We start from the raw sequence: 16,266 nt of genomic DNA, 5'->3' as shown, positions 1-16,266 counted from the left end.
ACGTCGATGGATCTAGAGACTGTCATACAGAGTGAAGTAAGTCAGAAAGAGAAAAACAAATCTTGTATATTCATGCATATATGTGGAACCTAGAAAAACTGTACAGATTAACCGTTTTGCAAGGCATAAATAGAGCAAGAGATGTAGCCAACAAACGTATGGACAAGAAGGGGGGAAAGCTCTTGGGGGGGTGGTGGTGGGAGGAGTTGAGAGATTGGGATTGGCATGTAAACATTTATATGTATAAGATAGATAACCAATAAGAACCTGCTATATAAAAATATAAAATAAAATTCAAAATTAAAAAGAAATAAAATTTAAAAAATAAAACAGAAAAAACAATTATTCCCTTCACATACATGTATTTATATGAATAAATTATTTCCATGCTTATATCTGTAAATATAAAAAAGAGGAATAAAATCTACCTTGAACCAAAAAGGAAAAAGAGAAAAAAAGAACAGAACCCACCAGTTACACAGAGGAAAACAGTATCAGGGCACTTGCTCCAGTTGTAAACAATTCTGAAGTTGGTCAGTGGTGGGGAATCGTCTCCCATTCAGCCAGCAGCCCCCACACAACAAGCGTCCTCATTGCAAAGCTGGGGCACCGTGCCGAGGCATCTGTGAGTAAACGTGAGCTGAGCCCCAGGCCAGTTGCTGCTGAACTGTTCCCACCCTTCCCAGGTAAAACACCTGAATATATACAAGGACTTGAAAGCCTAGAGGAAGGGCCATGGAGCCACATGAGTGATGGGCATGCCAGTTGACTTGGTGCCTGCAGGCCAGCCAGGATGGCCCTGGCCCTGGGTGCTCTTCTGGAAGATTTCCATTTCCCTGCCTGAGATACCCGTCCTGTCCCTGCCCCCACTGCTTTTTTCCTTCCTCACCTCTGCCCAGGGAGAAATTCCAGCAGCAGGTATGGGTGACACATCCTCTTCTTTAGCAGGTGGCAGCCTGGCAACTGCTGCAGAAAGTCCAGGAGAGCCCCACTCACACTGGGCCACCCACAAAGCCGTGGCCTCTCACTCCCTCCCACCAGCCCAGCCCCGAGACTGCTGACAGGGCAGAGAAAATGGCGTCAGGCACAGCTGCAGGGGCTCTTGCTGCCTGGAGTGGTATTTATATTGATCTCAACCCAGGCACACCTGGGGAGGGCTGGCCGGCACAGTAAGGCTGCCCAGGTCAGCCAATCATCACCCCTCAGGGTTTCACAGTTGCAGAAAATGGAACTTGCTGAACCGGCCAGGTCCAAGGAACAGGTGTGGGCTCCTGAGAGTCAGGATAGACAAGGGGCTGCAGCTTTGGCTTGTTTTCTAATCATTTTATCTGGCCCATGAGTGGGAGACAACTTCAAGAAAACCCTCTCCTAATGAGAGGAACCCAGGAGTCAGGGAGAGGAGGGGTGGGTGGTGGTTGGAGACAGAGGCCTGGTGCCCCAGGTGCAGTGGAAGTCTCTGGAAGACCAGGTGGAGGGAGGCCACACAGAGTGATGCCCAGGGTCACAGACCTGTCGCAGCTGCTGTTTGTTAGTTCAAGTCCTGCTCTGAGGTGCTCTGTGTCAGCTCTGAGCAACAGGTGAGCTGGGGGTGCTCTTCAATGAGGGCTATGTGCACGGTTCCTGTGTGCCCAGCCCTGCCACAGTACCTGCAAGGGTAGCTCTGTATCCTGGGAGGGGCCTGACCATGAGAGCCCCGTGGGCTGGGTTGGAGGTGGCGTACCTGCCCATGAGAGCTCCATATCCTGGGATTGGCCTGACCACGAGAGCCCCATGGGCTGCTGGGGACCTGGTAAAGGATGTCAGGACAGTCAGTGAAGCCACCAAGGATATACCTCCAGTTGCTCCTGATTTCTACACCCTGCTGCTCATTCTACCAACCACCAGGACATGGTATTCTGTATTAGTCTTCAATGATGCCTTCTTTTGTATTCCATTAGTCCCAGAGTCACAAGAAATTTTGGCTTGTGAGTGGCAGGACTCAACATACAACTAAAACAATACTTCCGGGCCATCTTGCCCCAAGGGTTCAAAAATTCCCACACCATCTTTGGGGAAAGCTTAGCTAAAGACCGAAAAGTTCTACCTCTGGAAAAGGAAACCCTCCTTCAATATGCAGATGACATTCTGATCGCCAGCCCTACTAAGGAGGCCTCTGAACTACCAAGCCAATAAAGGATAGAAGTTGTCCAAGGAAAAGCTCAAATATCACAGACTGCGGTGACCTGCCTGGGCTTCATTCTCACACAAGGTCAGAGAAGCCCATCCCAGGAAAGGGAAGAAACCATTTGCAGCCTTACCCCTTTCTAAAACTAGAAGACAGCTTAGGGGTTCCTGGGGAGGCCAGGGTTTGCTGCTTCTGGATCCCTAACTACAGTCTACTAGCTGGGCCTCTATATGAAACACTGAAAGGAAAAGATGATGATCCTTTTGAACAGAATCCAGAAGTGGCCTTTCAAGAATGGAAAGAGCAGTCAATTCAGACCCTTGCCCTGGAACTCCCTAAATGAGCTAAACCCTTTGACCTTTCCATTCCCGGTGAAAGGTGAATCGCCATTGGAGAATTAGTGCAAAAACTGGGACCACTTGAAATGAAACAACGCAAGAATGCCATCCAGGTAGGATAAACTACAGTCACCAAGGGGCTTGGCCCACTGCCACATCTGGCCAAGATACTGGCGGTATCTAAAAACCTGGAAATCAGCAGCCCAAAAGGCCACCTCCCTCCTAAGGGAAAAGGACCCCACGTGGTGATCCTAATCACCAACCATGCCCTGAAGTTGCAGGGTTCGCTCCGTGGGCACACCGACCTCGAGTGAGGAGGCCCTCCAACTCCAACATCCAGAGAGATAACCGGGGGCAATAGGGTACCATGACGACTCGTGTGAACATCACTTGACCTGGAGTTTCTCTCATAAAACAACAATAGTGTGTCCCGAAGGAGTAGACTACTGCTTGCAGGACTTACTGCACCTGGAGGGGAGCTAATAATCTTGGCGGGGGAACCGTATATCACACTGTCACCATAGAAAAGCCTACAGACACCGTGATGATGGTGGCCAATAAGACCGGCTGGACTCCTGTTTACTTCAAAAGGCTGTTGACTCAGTGGCCACCATGGTCCTTGATCACCACTGACCCTGGACTGTCTGGGAGTTGAGCGGGCAGGGCTCTGACACCTGGTGCTGTTTTTACGTTAATTCAGGGGCCTAATTGAAGAAAGAGCAGACTACTGGTCAGAGCATCTAGGCTGGCAGAAACGGTCAGCCTAAGGTGGCCGAACAAATGTGGGGCGGGGTGAAATCGGCCCCCACAGCGTCTCTGCACATCTCTTTCCTGGACCCTTAGAGGTCATTAGAATCTATAACACTTCCAATGCTGGTGCTCAGGCGGACGAGCAGGGAGGCAGGGGTCCTGGGGCCAATCAACGTCACCTGGAGGCTGCTGGGGAGAAGTTCTGACCCTCGTCCCCTGGTATGAGGGCTCCCAACTCAGCACTCAGCAGTTACAGAAGTAGGGTCTGCACCCTCAGCACTCCAAGAATGAGGAACAGGGCAAAAGGCAGAGGAGGGGGTTGTCCCCAGCAAAGCCCATTAAAAATCCCTGGGAGATAAAAATAGAATCTGGGCAATAAAGTCAAGTCTGACCTTTTTTATCCTTTGTGCTTTGTCTAATTTCACGTGCTCCTAGGGTCCCGCATGCAGAGGTTCCACACCCAGCACTTCAGACCAGATTTCCTAGTGCAGAATGGCTGGGTCGACACCTCAGCTCCTGGGGCCCAGTGCAGACTCCGAGATATAGAGCCTTAGCTGCAGCCAACCCGGCCCTTGAGAGCTCCACCCCCTCCCTCCCACTGTCTCTGACAGGATCTCTACACAGCAGCCCAGCCCACAGCCCATGGGGTAGTGTATGCTCTCACCTCTCCATTCTCTGATCAAAATATAAAGTTTCCTTTGCTTGTGAACCAAACTCAGTCTCGATCTGTTGGCCCCAATGACACTGGGCAGGGGGACACTTGTTGGGGTCCACTCTGGAGGATCAGTAACAGAAATTGAGACTATTGTAACTTCAATGAACAGATGTGTGAGCCAAACTGTAGTTAACATAGAACAGTTTATAAGGCTCGGGTAAATTAAGATGTTTCTAACACTTCCATTTGATATTTCCATCACTTTATTATAAGCAAGTTCAGTGAAAAGGTTTGTCTTATTTGTCAGGTCAATATTAGAGAAATGAAGTGATTTCTTTCCAAGGATGTACATCTAATAATCTTGGTTAAAGCTTCAATCTTGTTTTAAATGCTTTTCCATTGAAAATGATACCTCTCTTTCAGCTCCCCCATTTCTGAGAAGTATAAAATCTTATAATTTATTATTACCAAAGGGGAAAGGTGGGAGGAGGGATAAATTAACAGTTTGGAATTAACACATACACACTGCTATGTATAAAATAGATCATCAACAAGGAACTACTGTATAGCACAGGGAACTACACTCAATATTTTGCAATAACCTATAAGGGGAAATAATCGGAAAAAGAATAGATATTTTTATTGACATCATCTATCAATGACAGTTAAAGTGTAACCTAAGGGAAGCTGGTGGTGAGTGCTTCTGACCCTGAAGACTTCAATCATCTAAAGTTTGGACTCTGCCTACTTCCCAAGGCCCTTAATGAACATATGGGTAGCCGTAGCTTAAAAAATTCCCCAGTTGGGGTTTCGGGGAGACACTGATTTTGAAAAAGCCCTGGTGTTCTCCTTACATGAATGGGACTCTTCCTACTGCTAAAACATGTCTGTCACACCCAGAGAATGGTATACCGTCTGATCGGGAAGAGTTTGGAAAAGGCATCTCATCTCCTCATCTCCTGGTGCTCGGGTTCACCCCTCCAGCGTCTTTACTAACAGTCTCCCCACTTGGAGATGTCAGCACTGTCAACATCCTGTTGCGTACAGTTTGGAATTTGTCCAGAGGATGAAGCGGAAGGATGAGGAACAATGAGAGACAAGTCCTAGGTGTTCAGACAGACACATGTCACTCTAATTTCCAATCAGGAAGACGAATTGACCAAAGGCTAGGGTTGCCCATGGAAACAGTATAGGGCTTGAGGAAATCCCACTGCTTTGTGGCCAGTTCCCATAAACACAAGTTGAACAATGGAACTCAGGGGCAGTAAAATTCACGAAACTGCAGAGTTGAAAATATCTGTCACTGAAAAATGTCTTGAGGAAAGTCAGAGAAAAGGATTGGTAAGCAAGGGAGAATGGCAGGAAAGGGATTTAAGGAGGTAGAAAGGACTCGCCATTAAGCACAAGAAAAGGGGCTGAACATTGCCAACATTGCAGTTGGCCAAAAAGGCTGTATGCGTTTTTTTCTGTATATATTCAAGAAAAGGGCATACACTTTTTTAGCCAACCAAACAGGTGGGCACTGGAAATCAATACTACAAAAGATATCACTTCGCATCAGTCAGAAGAGCCATCCTCATAAAGTGTAAAACCAGAAATGCAAGACAGGGCAAGGAGAAGAGGGAGCCCTGTGAGGCTTATAGTGGAAATGTATATTGCCAACGGCCATTCTGGAGAAGTGTATTGTGTTTACTAAAGCATCTAAAAAATGAGCTACAGAGCATAGGGTACTTGCACTCATGGGCGTATATCTTGGGAAAAACAAAAATCGAGAGGACACAGGCACCCCAATGTTTACTGCCTCTCTGTTTAAAAGATCCTCGACTAGGATATAACTTAAATGTCTCTGGAGGGAAAAAATGGATAGAGATGTGGTACTTATGTAGAGTGGAATATTACTCAGCCTGGAAATCAATGAAATATGGCCAGTTGTAACAACTCCGGAGGAGTTACGTATGATCATTCTAAGTGACATAATTCAAAAAGAAAAAGACACATATCATAAGATATCACTTAAAGGTGGAATCCAAAATGGCTACACATGCAATAAATTACAAAACAAAAACATAGTCAAATATGTAGAAAACACGCGTAAGGCTGCTAAACGGGAAAGGTGGGGAGGGGTGAGGCATCATCCAGGAGGTTGAAATTAGCAAAGATACCATTCCAAATACCAAACTGATAATCAACAAGGCCTACACGGTAGCTAAAAGAACTGCACTCAGCACACTCAAGTCACCGGAAAAGAATATCTATGACTGGTAAGAATCTGAAAAAGAATTTATTGATGTCTCTCTGTACGTGAATCAAGTGGATGTACAGCAGCAAGAAACAGAGCTTTGAAAATCAGCTGTAACCAATATAGTAATAAATTGAAAAAAATAAACGACAGAGAGACAGAGAAAACCTCTTACAACTTTTCCTCAGGGACGGTGATGCAACATGGATTGAACACATCTAGACCCACAGCAGGATGAGACATAAGGCTGGAAACTGTTCGCGCTAAGAGAAATGTGAGGTTGGGTGAGGAAATGCACACCCTTTAAAGTAATACTACCTGGTACCCATTCAATGGGTCCCAAATCTGCAGGTTCAAGGAATCTTCCTACAGCTAAAACATGCATGGAAAACCCAGAGGACTGTACACCATGTGATCGGGAGATGTGTCTAAAATGCACCTCATTTATCCTCTCCTGGTGCTCCTGTTCATCATTCCAGCCACGTTACTTAGAATCTCCCCACTTAGAGAATCAGCACATTTAAACTTCTGTTTCACACATTTTGCAAATTGTGAGGAGGATGAACGGGAAGAGGGGGAACCAATGAGAGAATAGTTGTAGGGGTTTGGACGGGCACATGTCACTCTAATTTCCCATTAAGAATAAGAATTAAAAAAAGGCTCAGCACGCCTCACTGGAGCCAAAATAGGGCCTGAAGCAATCCTGCGGCTTTGAGGCCAGCTCACAAAAGAGCAACTTAAAAAATGGAGCTCAGGGTCACTGCAATTCACAAACCTGCAGAGTTATAAATGAAAACTAACGTCCAAAAATATGTTGAGGTAAGGCAAAGAAGAGGATCTGAATGCAAGACAGAATTGCAAGAAACAGATTTCAAGAGATAGATTGGACTCGTCTTTAAAGTACATGAAAAGCGGCAGAATTTCGACAATGATGCAGTTGGCCCAAAAGGGAGTATGCGTTTTTTCCTGAATATATCCAGGAAAAAATGCATACGCACTTTATGGGCAACCAAGCAAGCAAGCAATGCAAATGTGCACAACAAAGAAGTCTCATTTCCCACCGGTCAAAAGGGCCATCCAAAAAAATTGTAAAAACCAGAAATGCAGGACAGGCCATGGAGAACAGGGAGCCTTTATACGCTGATGGACAGTGTGTGAACTGCCGAGAGCCACTCCGGAGAAGTGTATGGTGGTTCCTAAATCATCTAAAAAACAGAGCTACAGAGCATAGGGCACTTCCAATCACGGGAGTATATCTAGGGAAGTCTAAAAATCAACAAGACACAAGCACACCACAGTTTAGGGCTACTCTGTTTACAAGAACCTCAACTTCAGTACACCTTAAATATCCCAGGAAAGAGAACAATGGATAAAGAAAATGTGGTACTTATGTACAATGGAATATCTCTTCACCATGAAATCAATGTAATAAGGCTAGTAGAAGGATAAAGAGTGGATTTAGGTCCGATAATACTACTTGAAATAAGTCAAACAGAAAAAGAAACATATCATAAGATATCACTTATAGAGGGAGGATAAATATGGCTGCACAAAAAATGAATTACAAAACACAACAGTGTCTCACATTTAGAAAACACACTTATGTCAGCTTAAGGGGAAAGGAGAGGTGGGGTGATGCATAAAACCAGAGTTTGAAATTAGCACAGATACCGTTCAATAAACCAAATAGGTATTAGACAAGATCTACACCTTGCTCAATGAACTGGCCTCAACACACCCTATACACCACAGAGAAATATATCTGAGTAATAAGAATCTTAAAACCCATGTATTGATATATCTCCATAAGGGAATCAAGTGTGTGCAGAGTGGCACAAACACAGCAGTGAAAATGAGCTAAACCCCATTATAGAAATAAATTTTAAAACCAAAACGCAGAAACAATGAAAGAGAGAAAAATTCTTACAAAATTCGCTCAGGGGCTGTGATGCAACCTGGAATGACCACATATAAACCCACAGCTGGATAAGACATAAGGCTGAACACTTGGGTCTGAGAGGATTGGTGAGCTTTGGTGAGCAACTGCCGAAAGTTTAATGCAATACTTCATGCTACTCATTCCAAGGGTCCCAACACTCCAGGTTGAAGGGAATCTTCCTACAGCTAAACCATGCATGGGAAATCCAGCAGATGGTATACCATATGATCAGGAAAGGTTTCTAAAACGCACCTCATTTTCCTCTACTGGGGCTCCGGATCAACATTCCAGCCACTTTACTAACAACATCCGCACATGGAGAGTCAATGCCTTTAAGTTCCGGTATCGCACAGTCTGCAGTTAGTGCGGAGGATGAATGGGAATAGGGGGAAGTAGTGAGAAAATAGCTGTAGCGGTTTCAATGGGCACATGTCACTCTAATTTCACATAGGAAGAAGAATTAACCAAAGGCACAGCAAGGCGCCCCAGAAGAAGAATAGGGCCGGAAGATATCCTGTGGATATGAGGCAAGATCACAAAAATAAGAGCTGAAAAATGGAACTGAGGGCAACTGCAATTCAAAAACCTGCAGAGTTATAAAGGCCAACTATTTTCCAAAAGTATATTGAGGTAAGGCTATGAAGAGGCACTGACAGCAAGGCAGAATTGCAGGAAACCGATTTCAGGAGGTAGGCTGGAATTGCACTGAAAACATATGAAAAGACTCAGAACATCGACAATCATGCACTTGGCCAAAAAGGGCGTATGCGTTTTTTCCTGAATATATTCAGGAAAAAACGCATACGCCCTTTCTGGCCAACCAAGCAAGCTTGCAAACGAAACCTGCAATACAATGAAGTCTCACTTCCCCCCGTCAAAAGGGCCATCTGAAAAAAGTGTAAAATCCAGAAAGGCAGGACAGGCCATGGAGAACTGGGAGCCTTGTTATGCTGATGGGCGGGACGTAAATTGCCAACAGCCACTCTGGAGAAGTGTGTGGTGTTTCCTGAAACATCTAAAAAACAAAGCAACAGAGCCTAGGGCACTTCCACTTATGGTCCTATAGCTTAGGGAAATTAAAATTAAAAAGACACAGCCACCCCAAAGTTTGGGATGGCTCTGTTTACAAGAACCTCGTTTACGGTACAAGTTCAATATCACACAAAGTGAGAAATGCATAAAGACGTTGTGGTACTTACGTACAATGCAATATCACTCAGCAATGAAATCTATGTCATGAGGCCCATAGCAGCATAATGCGTGGATTCAGGTACGATGATTCTACGTGAAATAAGTCACACAGAAAAAGAAACATCATAAGATATCACTAATACACGGAATGTAAACTTGGCTACACAGGAACTGAATTATAAAACAGAACAGGTTCTCAAATGTAGACAACCAACTTATGCTTGCTTAAGGGAAAAGGTGAGATGGGATGCTGCATAAATCCAGAGATTGAAATTAGCACAGATACCATTCCATAAGCCAAATATGTAATAGACAAGAGCTACTCCTTGCTCAACGAAGTGGACTCAACACCCCATATTAAACGCCTAAGAATATACCTGACTAGTAAGAATCTTAAAACCTATGGATTTATATGTCTCCGAAAGAGAATCCAGCGTGTGTACAGCGGCATAAACGCAGCAGTGATAGGATTGGTGAGGTTCGGTGAGCAAATGCAGACCCTTTGAAGTCATATTGCATGGTACCCATTCCATGGGTCTCAACTCTCCAGGTTTAAGGGATTCTTCCTTCAGCTAAAACATGCATGTGGAACCCAGAGTATGATCCACCATGTGTTCGGGAAACGTGTTCAAATGTGTCTCAGTTTTCGTCCCCTGGTACTCGGGTGCAACATTCCAGAGGCTTTACTAACACTCTCCCCACTTGGAGACTCAGTGCCTTTAACCTCCTGTTTCGCCCAGTTTGCAATTTCGGCGGAAAATGAACAGGAACAGGGAGAACCAATGAGAGACTAGCTGGAGGTGTCTGGACGGGCAAATTTCACTCTCATTTCCCACCAGGAAGAGGAATGAACCAAAGGCTCCGCATGCCGTTCTGGAACTAGATTAGGGCCTGAAGAGGTCCTGCGGTTTTGCGGCGAGCTCACAAGAAAGCGAGTTGAAGAAAGGAGCTCAGGGACACTGTAATTCACAAACCTGCAGAGTTATAAATGACAGCTGTCATCCAAAATTATACTGAAGTAAGGCTGCGAAGAGGACTTGAATGCGGGGCAGAATTGTTGGAAATCGATTTCAGAAGGTACACGGGAGTCGCTCTTAAAGCATAGGAAAAGAGACAGAACTTGGAAAATAATGCACTTGGCAAAAAAGGGCATATGTGTTTTATCCAGAGCTCTCATAACTGAGGGGAGGAGATTCCCAGCAGGCTCCAACTGCCACCTGAGGGCTCACATTGCCAAGGTAACGTGAGCAAGCCAGGCAGGAGTTACCTCACAGCAGAGGTCCCACCTCACAGAAGGGTGAGAAACCCAGCCAACATCAGACTCTCACCAGAGGGCCCACATCACCAAGGGGATGGGAAACAGGCAGGAGTGTCTTCACACCAGTTGGGCCACATCATCGAAAGGTGAGGTACTCAGTACATGTGTCCTCAAACCACAGGACCCACATCACCAAGGGCCTCGGAGTGAGGCAGGCAGGAGTAGCCTCACAACACTGGGCCCATAGAATAAAAAAGTGAGGAATCCAGCAGTTGGAAACTCCCAGCAGGCGGCCCAGAGCACCGAGGCTATGGGATCCTGGCCACAGTGAACTCACAGAAGAGGGCCCATGTCATGAAACTGAGCAACCCAGCCATTGGGACCTCAGAGCAGGAGGCCCACATCACCATGGGGATGGAAATCTGGTATGAGTGTCCTCGCAGCACTGAGAACGTATCAGAAAATTTTCGGTGACCAGCAGTTAGGGCCTGAAGCCAGAGGACCCTCATCACCAAGGGAAGGAGGCTCCCAGCAGGCTCCAACTGCCACCAGAGGGCTGACGTCGCCAAGGCGATGTGTGCCAACCAGGCACGAATGACCTCACAGCAGAGGGCCCACCTCAGAGAAGTGTGACGAACCCAGTCAGGATCAGACTCGCACCAGAGGGTCCACATCACCAAATGGATTGGAACCAGGCAGGAGTGTCCTCACATGAGTAGGGCCACATCATCTAAAGGTGAGGAACCCAGAACATGTGGCTTCAAACCATAGGACACCCATCACCAAGGGGCTGGGAGTGAGGCAGGCAGGAGGAGCCTCATAACAGAGGGCCCAAAAATAAGAAAGGTGAGGAATCCAGCAGTTGGAACCTCCCAGCAGGCAGCCCAGAGCACAGAGGCTAGGGGATCCAGGCCGGAGTGAACTAACACGACAGCCCACATCATGAAACTGTGAGCAACCCAGACATTGGGACCTCAGAGCAGAAGGCCCACATCCCCATGGTGATGGGAACATGACAGGAGTGTCCTGGCATCACTGGGCTCACATCAGAAAACGTGGGGTGCTCAGAAGTTAGGGCCTGACGCTAGAGGGCACTCATCACCGAAAGGAGGAGGCTCCCAGCAGGCTCCAGCTGCCACCAGAGGGCCAACGTCGCCAAGGCGATGTGTGCCAGCCCGGCAGGAGTGACCTCACAGCAGAGGGCCCACCTCACAGAAGGGTGAGGAACACAGCCAGGATCAGACTCTCACCAGAGGGCCCACATCACCAAGGGGATGGGAACCAGGCAGGAGTGTCCCCACACCAGTGGGACAACATCATCGAAAGGTGAGGATCCCAGCACATGTGTCCTCAAACCAGAGGAACCACATCACCAAGGGGTTCGGAATGAGGCTGGCAGGACCTGCCTCACAACACAGGGTCCATAGAATATAAAAGTTGAGGAATCCAGCAGTTGGAACCTCCCAGCAAGTGGCCCAGAGCACCGAGGCTATGGGATCCAGGCCGCAGTGAACTCACAGCAGAGGGCCCACATCATGAACCTGTGAGCAGCCCAGCCGTTGGGACCTCAGAACAGAAGGCCCACATCCCCATTGGGATGGGAACCTGGCAGGAGTGGCTTCGCACCACTTAGCACATATCAGAAAATGTTAGGAACCCAGCAGTTAGGGCCTGACGCCAGGGAGCCCTCATAACTAAGGGGAGGAGACTCCCAGCAGGTTCCAACTGCCAACAGAGGGCCCACGTCTACAAGGTGGCATGCGCCAGCCAGGCAGTAGTGACCTCACAGCAGAGGGCCTATCTAACAGAAGGGTGAGGAACCGAGGCAGGATGAGACTCTCACCAGAGGACCCACAACACCAAGGGGATGGGAACCAGTCAGGACTGTCCTCCCACCAGTGGGGCCACATCATCAAAAGATGAGGAACCCAGCACATGTGGCCTCATATCAGAGGACATACATCACAAAGGGGATGGGAGTGAGGCAGGTAGGAGTAGCCTAAAAACAGAGGGCCCAAAGAATAAAAAAGGTGAGGAATCCAGCATTTGGAACCTCCCAGCAGGCGGCCGAGAGCACAGAAGCTATGGGATGCAGGCAGGAGTGAACTAACAGCAGAGAGCCCACATCATGAAACTGTGAGCAACCCAGGCGTTGGGACCTCAGAGCAGAAAGCCCACATCCCCATGGGGATGGGAACCTGACAGGAGTGTCCTGGCATCACTGGGCTCACATCAGAAAACGTGGGGAGCCCAGCAGTTAGGGCCTGATGCTAGAGGGCCCTCATCACCGAGGGCAGGAGGCTCCAGGCAGGTTCCATGTGCCAACAGAGGGCCCACGTCGCCAAGGTGATGTGTGCAAGTCAGGCAGGATTGACCTCACAGCAGAGGGCCTACTTCACAGAAGAGTGAGGAACCCAGCCAGGATAAGACTGTCACCAGAAGGCCCACATCACCAAGGGGATGGGAACCAGGCAGGAGTGTCCTCACACCAGTGGGGCCACATCATTGAAAGGTGAGGAACCCAGCACATGTGGCCTCAAACCAGAGGACCCACATCACGAAGGGGTTGCGAGTGAGGCAGGCAGGAGGAGCATCACAACACAGGACCCATAGAATACAAAAGTTGAGGAATCGCGCAGTTGGAACCTCCCAGCAGGCGGCCAAGAGCACAGAGGCTATGGGATCCAAGCCACAGTAAACTAACAGCAGAGAGCCCACATCATGAAATTGTGATCAACCCAGCCGTTGGAACCTCAGAGCAGAAGGCCCACATCCCCATGGAGATGGGAACCTAAGAGGAGTGCCCGAGCATCACTGGGCTCACTAAGAAAAGTTGGGGAGCCCAGCAGTTAGGGCCTGACGTCAGAGGGCCCTCATCACAGAGGTGAGGAGGCTCCCAGCAGGGTCCAAGTGCCACTAGAGGGCTCATGTCAACAAGGCGAGGTGAGCAAGCCAGGCAAGAGTTACCTGATAGTAGAAGGCCCACCTCACAGATGGGTGAGGAACCCAGCCAGGATCAGACTCTCACCAGAGGGCCCACATCACAAAGGGGATGGGAACCAGTCAGGATTATCCTCACACCAGTGGGGTCTCATCATCTTAAGGTGAGGAACCCAGCACATGTGTCCTCAAACCAGAGGACCCACATCACCAAGAGCCTTGGAGTGAGGCAGGCAGGAGTAGCCTCACAAGACAGGGCACATAATATAAAAAACGTGAGGATTCCAGCATTTAGACCTTCCAGCAGGCAGCCCAGAACACCGAGGCTATGGGATCCAGGCTGCAGTGAACTCACAGCAGAGGGCCCACATCATAAAACTGTGAGCAACCCAGGCGTTGGGACCTCAGTGCAGAAGGCCCACATCCCCATGGGAATGGGAACCTGGCTGGAGTGTCCTCGCACCACTGGGCGCACATCAGAAAATGTGGGGAGCCCACCATTTAGGGCCTGACGCCAGAGGGCCGTCATCACCGAGAGGAGGAGGCACTCTGCACGCTCCAACTGACACCAGAGGGCTCACGTCTCCAAGGTGATGTGTGCCAGCCAGGCAGGAGTGACCTCACAGCAGAGGGCCTACCTCACAGAACATTGAGGAACCCAGCCAGGATTAGACTCTCGCCAGAGGGCCCACCTCACCAAGGGGATGGGAACCAGGCAGGAGTGTCCTCACACAAGTGGGGCCACATCATCGAAAGGTGAGGAACGCAGCACATGTGGCCTCAAGCCATAGGACAGTCATCACCAAGGGGCTCGGAGTGAGGCAGGCAGGAGGAGCCTCACAACAGAGGGCACATAGAATAAAAAAGTTGAGGAATCCAGCAGTTGGAACCTCCCAGCAGGCAGCTCAGAGCACCGATGATAAGGGATCCTTGCCGGAGTGAACTCACAGCAGAGGGCCCACATCATGGTACTGTGAGCAAGCCAGCCGTTTTGACCTCAGAGCAGAAGGCCCATATCCCCATGGGGATGGGAACCTGGCAAGAGTGTCCTCACTCACTTGGCGCACATCAGAAAATGTGGGGAGCCCAGCAGTTATGGCCTAAGGCAAGAGGGCCCTCATCACCGAGGGGAGGAGGAACCCAGCACACTCCAACTGCCACCAGAGGGCCCACGTCGCCAAGGTGACGTGTGCCAGACAGGCATGACTGACCTCACAGCAGAGGGCCCACCTCACAGAAGGGTGAGGAACCCAGCCAGGATCAGACTCTCACCTGAGGGCCCACATCAGCAAGGGGATGGGAACCAGTCAGGACTGTCTTCCCTCCAGTGGGGCCACATCATCGAAAGGTGCGGAACCCAGCACATGTGGCCTCAAATCAGAGGACACATATCACAAAGGGAATGGGAGTGAGGCAGGCAGGAGTAGCCTAAAAACAGAGGGCCCAAAGAATCAGAAAGGTGAGGAATCCAGCAGTTGGAACCTCCCAGCAGGCGGCCGAGATCACAGAAGCTATGGGATGCAGGCAGGAGTGAACTAACAGCAGAGAGCCCACATCATGAAACTGAGCAACCCAGGCGTTGGGACATCAGAGCAGAAGGCCCACATCCCAATGGGGATGTGAACCTGGCTGGAGTGTCCTCGCACCACTGGGCGCACATCACAAAATATGGGGAGCCCAGCAGTTAGGGCCTGACGCCAGAGGGCCCTCATCACCGAGGGGAGGAGGCTCCCAGCAGGCTCCAAGTGCCACCAGAGGGCTCATGTCCACAAGGCGAGGTGAGCAAGCCAGGCAGGAGTGACCTCACAGCAGACGGCCCACCTCACAAATGGGTGAGGAACCCAGCCAGGATCAGACTCTCAACAGAGGGCCCACATCACCAAGGGGATGTGAACCAGGCAGGAGTCTCCTAAGACCATTGGTCCCACATCATCGAAAGGTGAGGAACCCAGCACATGTGGCCTCAAACCAGACGACACACATCACGAAGGGGCTGGGAGTGAGGCAGGCAGGAGGATCCTCACAACAGAGGGCCCAAAAAATTAAAAAAGTGAGGAATCCAGCAGTTGGAACCTCTCAGCAGGTGGCCAAGAGCACAGAGGCTATGGGATCCAGGCCTCTGTGAACTAACACCAGAGAGCCCACATCATGAAAATGTGAACAACCCAGCCGTTGGGCCCTCAGAGCAGAAGGCCCACATCCCCATGGAGATGGGATCCTAAGAGGAGTGCCCAAGCATCATTGGGCTCACTAAGAAAAGTTGGTGAGCCCAGCAGTTAGGGCCTGACGCAAGAGGGCCCTCATCACCGGGGGGAGGAGATTCCCAGCACGTTCCAACTGCCACCACAGGGCTGACTTCACCAAGGCAATGTGTGCCAGCCATGCAGGAGTGACCTATCAGCAGAGGGTCTCCCTCACAGAAGGGTGAGGAACACAGCCAGGAACAGACTCTCACCAGGGGTTCCACATAACCACGTGGATGAGAACCAGGCAGGAGTGTCCTCACACTAGTGGGGCCACATCATCGAAAGGTGAGGAACCCAGCAAAGGTGGCCACAAACCAGAGGACCCACATCACCAAGGGGTTGAGAGTGAGGTAGGTGTCTGGACGGGCATATTTAACACTCATTTCCCACCAGAAAGAGGAATTAACCAAAGGCTCAGCATGCCCTGCCAGAAGCAGATTAGGGCCTGCAGCAGTCTTGCGGGTTTGCGGCCAGCTCACAAGAAAGCGAGTTGAAGAAAGGAGTTCAGGGGCCCTGTAATTCACAAACCTGCAGGGTTATAAATGA

The sequence above is a fragment of the Orcinus orca genome, chromosome 3 (assembly GCF_937001465.1).
Source record: "Orcinus orca chromosome 3, mOrcOrc1.1, whole genome shotgun sequence".
NCBI lineage: Eukaryota > Metazoa > Chordata > Mammalia > Artiodactyla > Delphinidae > Orcinus > Orcinus orca.
This window is presented reverse-complemented; position numbering follows the sequence as displayed.